Here is a 13,929-nt window from a genome sequence, read left to right as displayed (position 1 = left end):
CGGTTACAAAGGCCGCGAAAGCGCGAGGACTTATATTTAGATTATGCATGAGCTGAGTCAGTGCTTGGACGATCGACTCGTCCAATACCAGCAAACTGACTTGTCCGCTATATGAACTGCACTGCGTTAACAACACTACTGTGCGCTTTGAAACGATAACAGCGCATATCTGCTTATCCACACTTCACACAATTTTACACAAAAGTCACAGAGATTATTAAAACAAAATTCTTGGGAGATTTTACAATTCATTATAGATGCATTAACGATGGGCAAATATACGTTATCATCATCATCAGTTATCTGTCATGTACTGCTGGATAAAGCCCCCCCATAACCCAGTGACTGTTGCACTCTTTAGCGGTTCCCTTCTATGTTATTTCTGTATCTTTTTTATACTGTCTGCCCACCTACCATTTGGTCTCCACCTGCGTCTTTTAAAATCCAGCAAAGAATTTTCTTGGTGTGTACACCAACCATTCGCCTAGCGTCATGTTCCCCCAACGTCCATTCTCTTTTCATTAGAGTCATAATTATATCTATGACTCCAGTCTGCTCCCTAAAGTTCTGGTAAATCACAACAAGAAATCGTTATTGTCCTATTGTTTATTTCTCTAGCTATCAGTCCAGTCATTCAGTGCCCACAAAACAAAAAGACTGAGGTTTAATATCCCGTCAACAACGACTCCACTGGAGCACAAGCCGAAGATTTGGGAAGGATATCAGCAATACTCCTCCAAAGGAACAACCCGTAACTCATCTTAAGTGATGTAAGGAAGCCACAAGAAACATAAATATTGTTATCAGAATAGCGATTAAGAATGTCGTTTTCCCGAATGCGAGCCCAATTTCTTCACCTCCGCTTTTCATGAGGGTGTATGATTTCATTCTTAATTTGCCTGTTTTTGTATTTTCTTTTCGATACGTTAGTTGTACATTACTTAACAATTATGCTCCATGCCTACTTTCAAACTTACTCTGTTATTCTCAACGGAATGTTAGGTTTAACTATTTGTACGCATTCATAAAATTGTCTGCTGAATATAAATTGAAGATTTTCGTCGACAGGACAGGGTGTTCCGTGATACTGTACTGCCATTGTGATGCTGAGTGACTTAGATATTTGTAGCGTAGAATGAAGATCCGGCACTACATTACTTGAAGAAAAGAAACTAATGTTAGGACACTTACAAAGAAATTTGCTAATCTTTTGGTAGCGAGGTAGGGCTGTGGTTAAGGCAGTGGAGGCACATCTGGACAGAGCATTATATTACTTCCAGGTTGTACAGAATGGTGCCTTTAACAAGGCCGTGGTCAATTTCCTTATCCATACTTGTACAACTTAAAAAGTTGTCCAGCGATTTATGATGCTATCTTGCCAAAGGTAAACAGACTGAAAATAGTGGCTGTATTTATATTGTAAGTCTTATGATTTAAAAGGCAACCAGCAACAAGTACGGTTGCAAAACGTTTACACAACGATAGCCGTTTTCGAATTTATTACACATCCATCTACAGACGCCTCTTACAGCTTCCCTTGCTTTCCTGCGGGAGCCTCGTTTTCTACTCGTTACTACTTTTGTGAACTAAGATAAACAAAAAGATTTTCTTTCAAATAACGGTATACTTAAGGAAGATTTTTTTTGACCTTCCACAGAAACATTCTTGTTCAGCTTACGCTAATGCACAAAACCAGTAAGAAGCACCAAACGAGGTCCCAGCAGGAAACAGGATATCACTAATAGCCTCCTAAAGATAGACTTCTAATAAATCCAAAATAGGCAATTGTTTGATTTAAACCAACTTTTTCAAACCTCACTTGTGTCAGGTTGTTGTTTAAATTACAAACTTTACTGTGTTACGATAAGTGTGAGGACGGGATGCTATGGAGCTTGCAGAGATCACTGTTGATAGCCATAGGCCACTATTAGCTCAGGGGCGTACTGGTACCTCTCGTGACGTCTCAGACATCGCCGCCTGCTACCAGAGGTCTTGCAGACCAGGCAATTTGGAATATGCTTCAGCGCGATCACTTTGTTACCGCAATGAGTACATCGTCCTTATTTTTGTATGTCTTCCTTGTTCTGTTTTTGGGTTTTCCATATTCGGGAGCATTTTTACATCTGTCTGGATTAATTTCTGTGTCAATGTCTTTACAGCCATTGCTACTGTCGTCTGTTCCCATACTGATTTTTGTCTTCTAGGAAAGAGTTTCTATGAAGGTCAGTTGACCACCACATGCATACTGCTTTTTGTTAAAAGCTTTAGAACCGTTTTGTCTGTTTTTCTTCTTTTAAAGCTCCAGAACGCCAGAATATGCTTCTGTCTCGGCATGCCAGATTGCAAGGTTCCTTTCAATCTCAGAAATTAGGTCTTCTGTACTTATTCTACACTCCTGGAAATTGAAATAAGAACACCGTGAATTCATTGTACCAGGAAGGGGAAACTTTATTGACACATTCCTGGGGTCAGATACATCACATGATCACACTCACAGAACCACAGGCACATAGACACAGGCAACAGAGCATGCACAATGTCGGCACTAGTACAGTGTATATCCACCTTTCGCAGCAATGCAGGCTGCTATTGTCCCATGCAGACGATCGTAGAGATGCTGGATGTAGTCCTGTGGAACGGCTTGCCATTGTAAGTAGGCTGTTTAGTTTTTTTTATTGGTAACGCCGCCGCTACGTAGCGCTCTGTATGAAAATCACAGTCTGTGGCTGGTTGGCATTGTTGTAATACTCGCCATTGTAGTGTCGGGCAGCGGCAGCTGGATGCTAACAGCGCGTAGCGTTGCGCAGTTGGAGGTGAGCCGCCAGCAGTGGTGGACCTGGGGAGAGAGATGGCGGAGTTTTAAAATTTGTAAGAATTGGTGTCATGAACTGCTATATATATTATGACTATTAAGGTAAATACATTGTTTGTTCTCTATTAAAATCTTTCATTTGCTAACTGTGCCTATCAGTAGTTAGTGACTTCCGTAGTTTGAATCTTTTATTTAGCTGGCAGTAATGGCGCTCGCTGTATTGCAGTAGCTTGAGTAACGAAGATTTTTGTGAGGTAAGTGATTTGTGAAACGTATAGGTTAATGTTAATCAGGGCCACTCTTTCGTAGGGATTCTTGAAAGTCAGATTGCGTTGCGCCAAAAATATTGTGTGTCAGTTTAAGCACATTCGTGTATAATTGTTCAAAGGGGACGTTTCACATAGACCAGTCTTGTAAAATTTTCTAAGGGGACGTTTCATACCATGCCATTTCCACCTGGCGCCTCAGTTGGACCAGCGTTCGTGCTGGACTTGCAGACCGCGTGAGACGACGCTTCATCCAGTCCCAAACATGCTCAATGGGGGACAGATCCAGAGATCTTGCTGGCCAGGGTAGTTGACTTACACCTTCTAGAGCACGTTGGGTGGCACGGGATACATGCGGACGTGCATTGTCCTGTTGGAAAAGCAAGTTCCCTTGCCGGTCTAGGAATGGTAGAAAGATGGGTTCTATGACGGTTTGGATGTATCGTGCACTATTCAGTGTCCCCTCGACGATCACCAGAGGTGTACGGCCAGTGTAGGAGATCGCTCCCCACACCATGATGCCAGGTGTTGGCCCTGTGTGCCTCGGTCGTATGCAGTCCTGATTGTGGCGCTCACCTGCACGACGCCAAACACGCATACGACCATCATTGGCACCAAGGCAGAAGCGACTCTCATCACTGAAGACGACACGTCTCCATTCGTCCCTCCATTCACGCCTGTCGCGACACCACTGGAGGCGGGCTGCACGATGTTGGGGCGTGGGCGGAAGACGGCCTAACGGTGTGCGGGACCGTAGCCCAGCTTCATGGAGACGGTTGCGAATGGTCCTCGCCGATAACCCCAGGAGCAACAGTGTCCCTAATTTGCTGGGAAGTGGCGGTGCGGATCCCTACGGCACTGCGTAGGATCCTACGGTCTTGGCGTGCATCCGTGCGTCGCTGCGGTCCGGTCGCAGGTCGACGGGCACGTGCACCTTCCGCCGACCACTGGCGACAACATCGATGTACTGTGGAGACCTCACGCCCCACGTGTTGAGCAATTCGGCGATACGTCCACCCGGCCTCCCGCATGCCCACTATACGCCCTCGCTCAAAGTCCGTCAACTGCACATACGGTTCACATCCACGCTGTCGCGGCATGCTACCAGTGTTAAAGACTGCGATGGAGCTCCGTATGCCACGGCAAACTGGCTGACACTGACGGCGGCGGTGCACAAATGCTGCGCAGCTAGCGCCATTCGACGGCCAACACCGTGGTTCCTGGCGTGTCCGCTGTGCCGTGCGTGTGATCATTGCTTGTACAGCCCTCTCGCAGTGTCTGGAGCAAGTATGGTGGGTCTGACACATCGGTGTCAATGTGTTCTTTTTTCCATTTCCAGGAGTGTACTTCCGAACAGTTTATTCATAGCCCACACTTTTCGATCTTCGGTATTTGAAGTTTCCATATTTATTTACTCATTAGAGAAACAATGTTGTAACGCAGTGCACAAACACAATGTTCACTGTGCTGTAGCAACAAGTTGTTAAAGAACAGTGTGGCTGAGAGCGCTTGCTCGAATGATGCGCGTGCAGGTCCGTTGGGCAGATATGGCACCACTGGACAGAGCTGTTAATGGGCCTGGCAACTAGTGGATCAGTGGCGCCGTTGGATGCCATCGGCAAATAGGCTCTCGCCACTGCCCTTAAGACACAAGGAGAGGTGGCCCCATTGGACAGAGATGTTACAGGGTCTGGCAGCTAGTGGACCAGTGGCGCCATTAGATGCCATCGGCTAATAGGCTCGTGCCACTGCCTTTAAGACACAATGAGATGTGACGCCACTGGACAGAGCTGTTACTGGGCCTGGCAGCTAGTGGATCAGTGGCACCATTGGGTGCCGTCGGCTAATAGGCTCTCGCAACTGCACTTAAGACACAATGCACCTAACACTCTGGCGGCTAGCTGCGCCACTGCTGATGTCAAAAATGGCCCCACTTGTGTCCCTTGGCTAGTAGCAGTGTAGCGGTTCAGTTACCAGTACCAACATAGCAAACGCAGAGACTCATCTCAGCCATCCAATGAAGGTGTTCCTGTACCCTTGCTAAACTCTGTGTCTTCTGACATGCAACTTTCAGAGCTACACGTTCATCTTGTCAATTAGAATGGAGGGGAGTTCTGTGCTCCATAGCATGCCGTGGGTGTTACGTCTGCTCAGAAGCGTTACTTGTCAGCTTTGAACTGGCAAGCGATTTACTGTACTGTGACCGATCTATGATCTGTAGCTATGCGAGATAGCCGGCGGTTAACCCCATCTTGAACATGCTGTCGCCAATTGCTGTTGGATCTGGTGGCGGATATTTTTCCAGAAACGAGTTACTCACCCTACGCCCTCAAACGGTGGCAGGTGCTTATGCCATTGCCTAAAGGCCGCCCGTCTCGTCGTTCTGAATCTTGATTACTTGAGTACTGTTCATGAATATGGGATCCTTACCAGGTAGTACTGATAGAAAAGATAGAAATTATCCAACTAAGATAATTACTCCTAAATATTTCAAGGTAGATACTATTTCCAGCAGTCTGTCATCAGTAGTGTAGCTGTATAGTACTGGATTCCTTTTCCTATGTATGCGGAATATGTTACATCTGTTCACATTAAGGATCAACTGCCAAAGCCTTTGCCATTCATCAACCCTCTGCAAGTCATTCTGCAAATCAATACTGTCTTCTGTCGTTGCTGCTTTCCCATACACGCTACGGCCGCAGGTTCGAATCCTGCCTCGGGCATGGATGTGTATGATGTCCTTAGGTTAGTTAGGTTTAAGTAGTTCTAAGTTCTAGGGGACTAATAACCACAGCAGTTGAGTCCCATAGTGCTCAGAGCCATTTTTTTCCTACAGACAATCGCTTCATCTGCGAACAGTCTTAAAGTGCTTCTGACACTTTCTGCTTGATCGTTTATATACATTGCAAACAATAACGAACCTATCACACCCCCTTGGGACACTACAGAAATTGAATTCTCATCAGTCGATTTCGTTCCGCTATGGGCGACGTGTTGAGTTGTATCTTCAGTGAAGTGTTACAAGAACTGGTGCAACGACAAGTATCATCTGCTGTCTAGCTCATAGTAGTTGTAGGAGTAAGTTGTAGATGCACATGTAATCGCGGGTTTTTGAGGTGGTGGCAACATAACCTATTTACAGTTATTGAAATCTTTGTAGTCATCAAGTTTAACAGCTCCTACGATTCATTGGGCTGTGTGTGATACTGCCTAGCTACACTGGTGTTGTATGTACACGATAAGTACGATATTGCAGTGAATGTATTGTTCAAAAGGACGACGCAAAGTGCCTTGGGACGTGCGTGCCTCGCTGATGTCAGTGTGAAGTAGAGTTCTAGAACACGTTTTGGCACGCGTGTTATATCCTCTCTGGCGACCGGAAACTGTCTCTGTAAGAATCAACATGGATTCTGCAATCAATGACTGTGTGAAACCTAACTCTTTTTGTTCGTTCAGAAGACCTAGAATGCAGATACGGCACTCAAGCTAATGCCGAAATGCATTAGATACAGTTCAAAGGGAAATTCGTACAAAAATAAACTCAGTACGCGAAATGAACCTTAAAAAAGACAAGAATAGAGCACTGAAAGTTGTGCTATATCGGCTTCGGAAAGAGAGATATCAATGACGTTAGAGAAATGACTGCGAAGTTACGGGAAATGTCGTCTCTCGCGCCTTGTAGAGTGTGTGAACCTTCCAGCATTTACTGAAAGTAGTGCGTGTAGCTCGTTCGGGGCACCACCTTTGTGTACACAGTGTTTCTATACATAGCTGTCAGGGGTCTGCGAATGTTCCCACAGGTCAGGGCACGTGACCGTGATAAGGCGGCCTAGTTTGATTAACGGCAGTCCGTGGGAGCAACAGATCACGCACTCTCCTGCGCTCAGGAAATGGCTCCGAAGAGCTGTGGACAGGATTTTGAAAGATAAACACTTCCTGAAAATGAAATATCGTCTGTATGTTTTAATGTGAGTTTTATTTTCTTAAAAACTTTTCATGGGAATTAACACAGCAATACTTATTATCTGTATTATGGGTTTCATTTAAGGGTACTAAGAAATACGACTTCAGAAATTATGGTACCAACTTTCAAACCTTCCTTACAAATATTTATCCAAATCAAATTATCAAATAGTTATATCGCTGTGTTACCGGCTTTGGAAGCGACAGCAACTATATTCATATTGAAGTTTTAATTTAGCCGGCTTTCGGATTTCTTCCAACACTTGTTTAGTTCAAAATGGTTCAAATGGCTGTGAGCACTATAGGACTTAACACCTGAGGTCATCAGTCCCCTAGAACTTAGAACTACTTAAACCTAACTAACCTAAGGACACATCACACATCCATGTCCGAGACAGGATTCGAACTTGCGACCGTAGCGGTCGAATGGTTCCAGACTGAGGCGCCTAGAACCGCTCGGCCAAACCGGTCGGCACCTTTTTATTCAAAAGCTTTGTAAATCAAGATATTACTTTGTGATGAATACCGTAATTCGTAAAAAAATATGTTGGTTATTCTAGCAATCGATATCAGCAATAAATCGTTAGAAACGTGTTACTTAATCTCATGAATAAATATTTAGAAAAAAAGACAAAAATCAAATCACCATTCACATAGCGATCATAGTACAACGCTGTGGTTCATTAGATTCTCTGTGTCTCATGAACAGAGGACATGTGACTCTTAATAGTGAACCGTCCGTCGGATGGCGATGCTGAGCTTGTCGATCAACTTAGTGCTATTCGAAAGTAATAAACTGTGAGCTGGCACTGTGTTTCACCCTCTTTCTTCGCTCATCATCATATGACACGAACACGACACCACTGTACCGCACGAACGTCTGTTACAGTCACCTGCCCTCAATACATACGGTTGAGATACCTCTCTTTCACCTGGAGGAAAAAGAAGACCCTTTCTGTTAGGAAGATGACAAATTCATTGCTATCTTGCAGCCTACTGTGTAATACGACTCTCCTTCGTTTTTACAAATGTTATTCATACATTAAATTTTTATTTCAAGTAAAACATTTGTTGCTTAACTTGTCTAATGCAATGCAACAGTCCATAGCAAACATCCTGAGGCGTCAAAGATCATCACTTTTATAATGAAAGAAAGTGTGGAAGATAAACGAGTGAGTACAGTCAACAGGCTCAAATGGATGTAGGCTGTAGTGGTTAAGTAGAGATGCGGAGGTTTACACAGATTAGACTAGCGTGGAGAACTGTATTAAACCAGTCTTATAAATGAAGAGCATAACACCACCAACAACAGTAGCAGCAGCACGAAACAAAGCAGGGTGATTAATTCTTCTGAAAGCTAGATGAGAAAAAAAGAAGTCTATGTCAATATGTGTGAAGAATGATTGGCGTAGTATAATAGGCTATACTTTAGAACCGATTTAGAGCCTTTGTGATAGCATAATTTGGTGTAAGTAAAATGTAATTGTAGCTCAGCATGAAATCACTAGACAGCCGCTTTTGGACAGTTATATACTGTACTACTCTGAAACATTAATTTCGTCATCATTACTCAGGCGTGGCACAAATGAGATACCCTCAAGTTAGCTCTTCGTGATGTTATAGTATCTGTTCTCTCTTCCGTTATGTATCGTGGTGACGCAAAAAGTGTACACAATAATGTGTGTATGCATGTATTAAAAATTTATAAATGTAGTAATTACGGTGTAATTTCGGAATACACCCATGTTTTGGAGAAATGTACTCCAGAAGTAGTTTTTTTAAAGGAGACGTGGTGTGGGTGTGTACAGCGATTGAGTTTAGGTACTTGGTGAGCATTTTTATATTTTTCCCGTCGCCATAAAAAAGTATGAAATGCACATACGCAGTTTATTCGTGGAACGCAACTTCCCGTAAAAATGTTTAATCAGTGCCAACCTGCTACTCGGTAAGGTACTGGGTAGACACTGCAGAACACATGATCGCTAAAGATTCCGCTTCGCGCATAGTTACACTCTCACAAGGGCAAGTCCTCAGAAGGTACTGGGTAGACACTGCAGAACACATGATCGCTAAAGATTCCGCTTCGCGCATAGTTACACTCTCACAAGGGCAAGTCCTCAGACGCGTTCAACGTATTCGATCGATATTTGTCACATCGCTTGTGTACAGCCTAAAATGAATGATTACGATATTTTGGGTCAACACACCTCCGGTTTTGAGAAAACCACCCCTAAAGTTCATGACGCGCAACCCACTCAAAAGTAGCAGGATGAATAAATAATTCAGACTCGGCGTTTTTCATGGTGATGCATGGGTCCCTGAATATAAATGAAAGGAACTGTTACGACTGCTGCTTTTGTTCCCGAATGTAACGCCTTTCAATGAACGCGCCGCTCGTGAAGCGACCAGGGCATCTAACTAGGGTGCAGAGCAGCTAAGTTCGATTCTCAAATGATTCTGCAATTTATTTATTTGTATCTCTTACCTTATCGAAATTCGTAGGAATAAAAAGGTTAAGAAGGTAATAAGTAATAATGAACAAGGTAGGCAAATAAATTTGGCAAATGACCTGGATTGATAAAGAATTAAAATTTAAAGCCTTGTTGAATGAAAACAAGCAAAAGCAATACTGCAGCGAATTCGCCACAAGGGATCACAGACAGCCGACCGCTTGTTTACATACTGATAATTGTTTATAACGAGGCGCGGCACCGGACTATTTGGAGATTTCAAATTCCTATGAGCTTCTGGAAACACAGCGGGAATTGTACAACCACACGGATCCAACAACGATTCATAGCATACTAAATCACGTTCAAGTTCAGCCCCGATTTCGGGCGATGTTGTTGTACCTAACGTATGCATAAAAATTATTACCTGAAAAAGAAATATTTTTAAACGAAATCCGAGACTGTTTTCCGCCAAATCTTCGGAAGGAACGATGTAATTGCACGAAGATTATATATATTTAATGTTCTTGGTGACTCGAGTGTGTTTACTTCAATGTTTATAGTGCAAGACTGCACTGGTCTTGCGGTTTGATTTGAAAGATTACAGATGACAGCAGGCTTACATCCTGCCAGCAGTCGCTTTAACTTTTAACCCTTCCTCTTGTCTACCTGGCCATGCATGTGCTAAATTAAATCTGCCCTCTGACAGTGATTGTTATTGCTGGCCTGCTTCGTAAGTTATCACTTACCAGAATCTTAAATAAAATTTGAATTCTGAGAAAAATTAATAGAATGGGGCCCTGTCAATACTGAAGTCAATTAGTGGTGGTTGATTAATATACCAACACGGGATTAATCTTTCATAAAAATTACAAGAGTTTAATAATCATGAAATAGGACGAACAACACAAGTTAAAGGGGGTAGGACGTCAGACGGTCCGACTTGGAGCAGGAGAGGCACCAGAGGACGTTTTAATTTCCACTGTCTATACTTTTACAAATAAGTTCATACAACTTTGACAGCATGACCAGAAAGGGTTCAGGATTCATACTGATAGCAGTGGAAGTTCAAAACACTAACAAAATAAATTTTTGTGATATGTGAAATTTCATCAATTTTTCACTTACTATTGGATGCATTTGTTGCTTTTGTTCATAAGTAAGAGAGATTCTTCGATGAATTTTGCACAGCATACAAACCATACTTGCAGGTGTATGAAACTCTAGGATTTTACAAATCTATTAAAAACTGTGTTAAAAATTGAGATAATTAACTATAAAATTTGAGTTTTTTTCTAAACATGAAGTTTAAAATGTAACAGCCGATTCATTTTTTCATAAATTAAATAAATTCTAGAGTTTCATACACCCTTAAGTATGGTTTGCATGCTGTGCAAAATTCATCGAAGAATCTCTCTTACTTGTGAAGAAAAGTGTACCTATAGCAACAAATGCATCCAATAGTAAGTGAAAAAATGATGAAATTTTACATTTCAGAAAATTTTTTTGTTACTTTTTTGAACTTCCACTGCTATGAGTATGAATTCTGAATCCTTTCTGGTCATGCTGCCAAAGTTTTATGAATTTATTTGTAAAAGTATAGACAGTGTAAATTAAAATGTCCTGTGGTGCCTCTCCTGCTCCAAGTCGGCCCGTCTGACGTCCTACCCCCCTTAAGCGAGACGACAAATCATGAACTGGTGGCAACACAGATAGAAACAACAGATAATTAGAATACCACTGGACTTTTATATCCCGCCTGGAAGGCGGCGCGGGGGTCTGCTCCTGTAAACTGAAGGGTAGGCCGAATGTAGGAAGCGAGTAGGAGCAGGAAAAGGTGAAATGCTTCGGTACCGCGTATAGGTTACAACACTTTTACAGGGGTATGAACATATACAACTGTCCGTTAATCATATGTTCTAAATACTGAGTTTCAGTTCGAAAAAATTTGCACTTATCTCTTGGAACAACCAGGGACAGTGGCACACAGCTGCTGCAAGTAAGACTGAAAAGTAGGAGGAGCCGAAGCACAACCGAACGGAAGGCGGCGAAACTTGAACAATTCAAGGTTGGTGTTGATCACAAAATGGCGCTGTGACTGTTCGTCGAGCAGAATTTGAAAGTATGCGTCCCGCAAGTCAGTTGTGGAAAAGAATTTTCCCGCACCAAGCTTATCAAAAATCAAGATAGCCGAAGTGTCTGGGGTTTCAGAATGTACAGTCTCAAAGACGGAAAGTGGAGAACTCATTCGGTAAGCCACAAGCGGATGAAAGTGTGTGTCGAGTGATTGTGTCTGGCGGTCACTGAAGATGACTGTAAGGAAACATAAGAGGACAACACGTTCAAAAGTAACTGCAGAACTGAATGTCGCCCTCGCTAACCCTCTCTTCATTAAAACGATAGAAAGGGAACTGCTTAAGCAGGGAGATGCGTGGCGAGACAGAATTCCAAAACCTAATAATATATTTTGGTCTGACGAGTCTTGTTGGACACTGTTTACAACTTCTCGTTAAGTTTATGTCCCAAAAGTGAACATGGTGTGGTTGTATGATGATTTGGGCAACCATTTTGCAGCATTACGTGAGCTCCATGGATAATGCTCTAGGTAGCATTACTGTCATGGATTACGTGACCGTTTTGGCTGATCAGGTACAATGTTTGTTCCTCAACGGCGACGCTCTGTCGAAGACGTCAGGGTCCGTTTTCACACAGCTCACATCGTCCAAGATTGGTTCTGTGAGACCGAGAACGAACTGCCGAGTCTGCTGCGGCCACAAGCGTCACCATATCTAATATTATTGACGCGTTGTGCTCTAGTTTCGAGAGAACGGTTCGTGATCGGTATCCAAGTCCATTATCGTCACCTAAATTTGCCATTATTTAGCTGGAAGAATGGTAAATATTCCGTGAGAAACCACATTGGTGTTGTTGTTGTCTTCAGTCCTGAGACTGGTTTGATGCAGCTCTCCATGCTACTCCGTCCTGCGCAAGCTTCTTCATCTCCCAGTACCTACTGCAACCTACATCCTTCTGAATCTGTTTAGTGTATTCATCTCTTGGTCTCCCTCTACGATTTTTACCCTCCACGCTGCCCTCCAATGCTAAATTTGTGATCCCTACTAACCGGTTCATTCTTCTTGTCAAGTTGTGCCACAAACTCCTCTTCTCCCCTATTCTATTCAATACCTCCTCATTAGTTATGTGATTTACCCATCTAATCTTCAGCATTCTTATGTAGCACCACATTTCGAAAGCTTCTATTCTCTTCTTGTCCAAACAATTTATCGTCCACGTTTCACTTCCATGCAAGGCTACACTCCACACAAATACTTTCAGAAACGACTTCCTGACACTTAAATCTATACTCGATGTTAACAAATTTCTCTTCTTGAGAAACGCTTTCCTTGCCATTGCCAGTCTACATTTTATATCCTCTCTACTTCGACCATCATCAGTCATTTTGCTCCCAAAATATCAAAACTCCTTTACTACTTTAAGCTTCGCATTTCCTAATCTAATTCCCTCAGCATCACCCGACTTAATTCGACTACATTCCTTTATCCTCGTTTTGCTTTTGTTGATGTTCATGTTATATCCTCCTTTCATGACACTGTCCATTGGGTTCAACTGCTCTTCCAAGTCCTTTGCTGTATCTGACAGAATTACAATGTCATCGGCGAACCTCAAAGTTTTTATTTCTCCTCCATGGACTTTAGTACCTACTCCGAAGTTTTCTTTTGTTTCCTTTACTGCTTGCTCAATATACAGATTGAATAACATCGGGGACAGGCTACAAACGTGTCTCACTCCATTCCCAATCGCTGCTTTCCTTTCGTGCCCCTTGACTCTTATAACTGCCATCTGGTTTCTGTACAAATTGTAAATAGCCTTTCGCTCCCTGTATTTTACTCCTGCCACCTTGAGTAATTTGAATTAGAATTTGAAAGAGAGTATTCCAGTAAACATTTTCAAAAGCTTTCTCTAAGTCCACAAATGCTAGAAATGTAGGTTTGCCTTTCCTTAATCTATTTTCTAAGATAAGTCGTAAGGTCAGTATTGCCTCACTTGTTCCAACATTTCTGTGGAATCCAAACAGATCTTCGCCAAGGTCGGCTTGTACCAGTTTTTCCATTCGTCTGTATAGAATTCGCGTTAGTGTTTTGCAGCTGTGACTTATTAAACTGATAGTTCGGCAATTTTCACATCTGTCAACACCTGAGAAACCATAAGGGACCTGTATTTATCCGTTCCGGAACAATTGCAAGCTGTTTTGAATGCTAACGGTTTTCCTACGTCACTTAGGAATGGTAATTTCTTGTATTTTTATTGTTTCCATATTTCTGTATGTGAAGGTGGGGCTAGCATGTAAAACTGTAATTAGTTATTCTTTATGGTAATTGTGTGAGATTATGACCTCGATGTAACTCTTTAAATCAGA

Source organism: Schistocerca gregaria, chromosome 3 (genome assembly GCF_023897955.1).
Source record: "Schistocerca gregaria isolate iqSchGreg1 chromosome 3, iqSchGreg1.2, whole genome shotgun sequence".
Taxonomy (NCBI): Eukaryota; Metazoa; Arthropoda; class Insecta; order Orthoptera; family Acrididae; genus Schistocerca; species Schistocerca gregaria.
Note: the sequence above shows the minus strand (reverse complement) of the source record.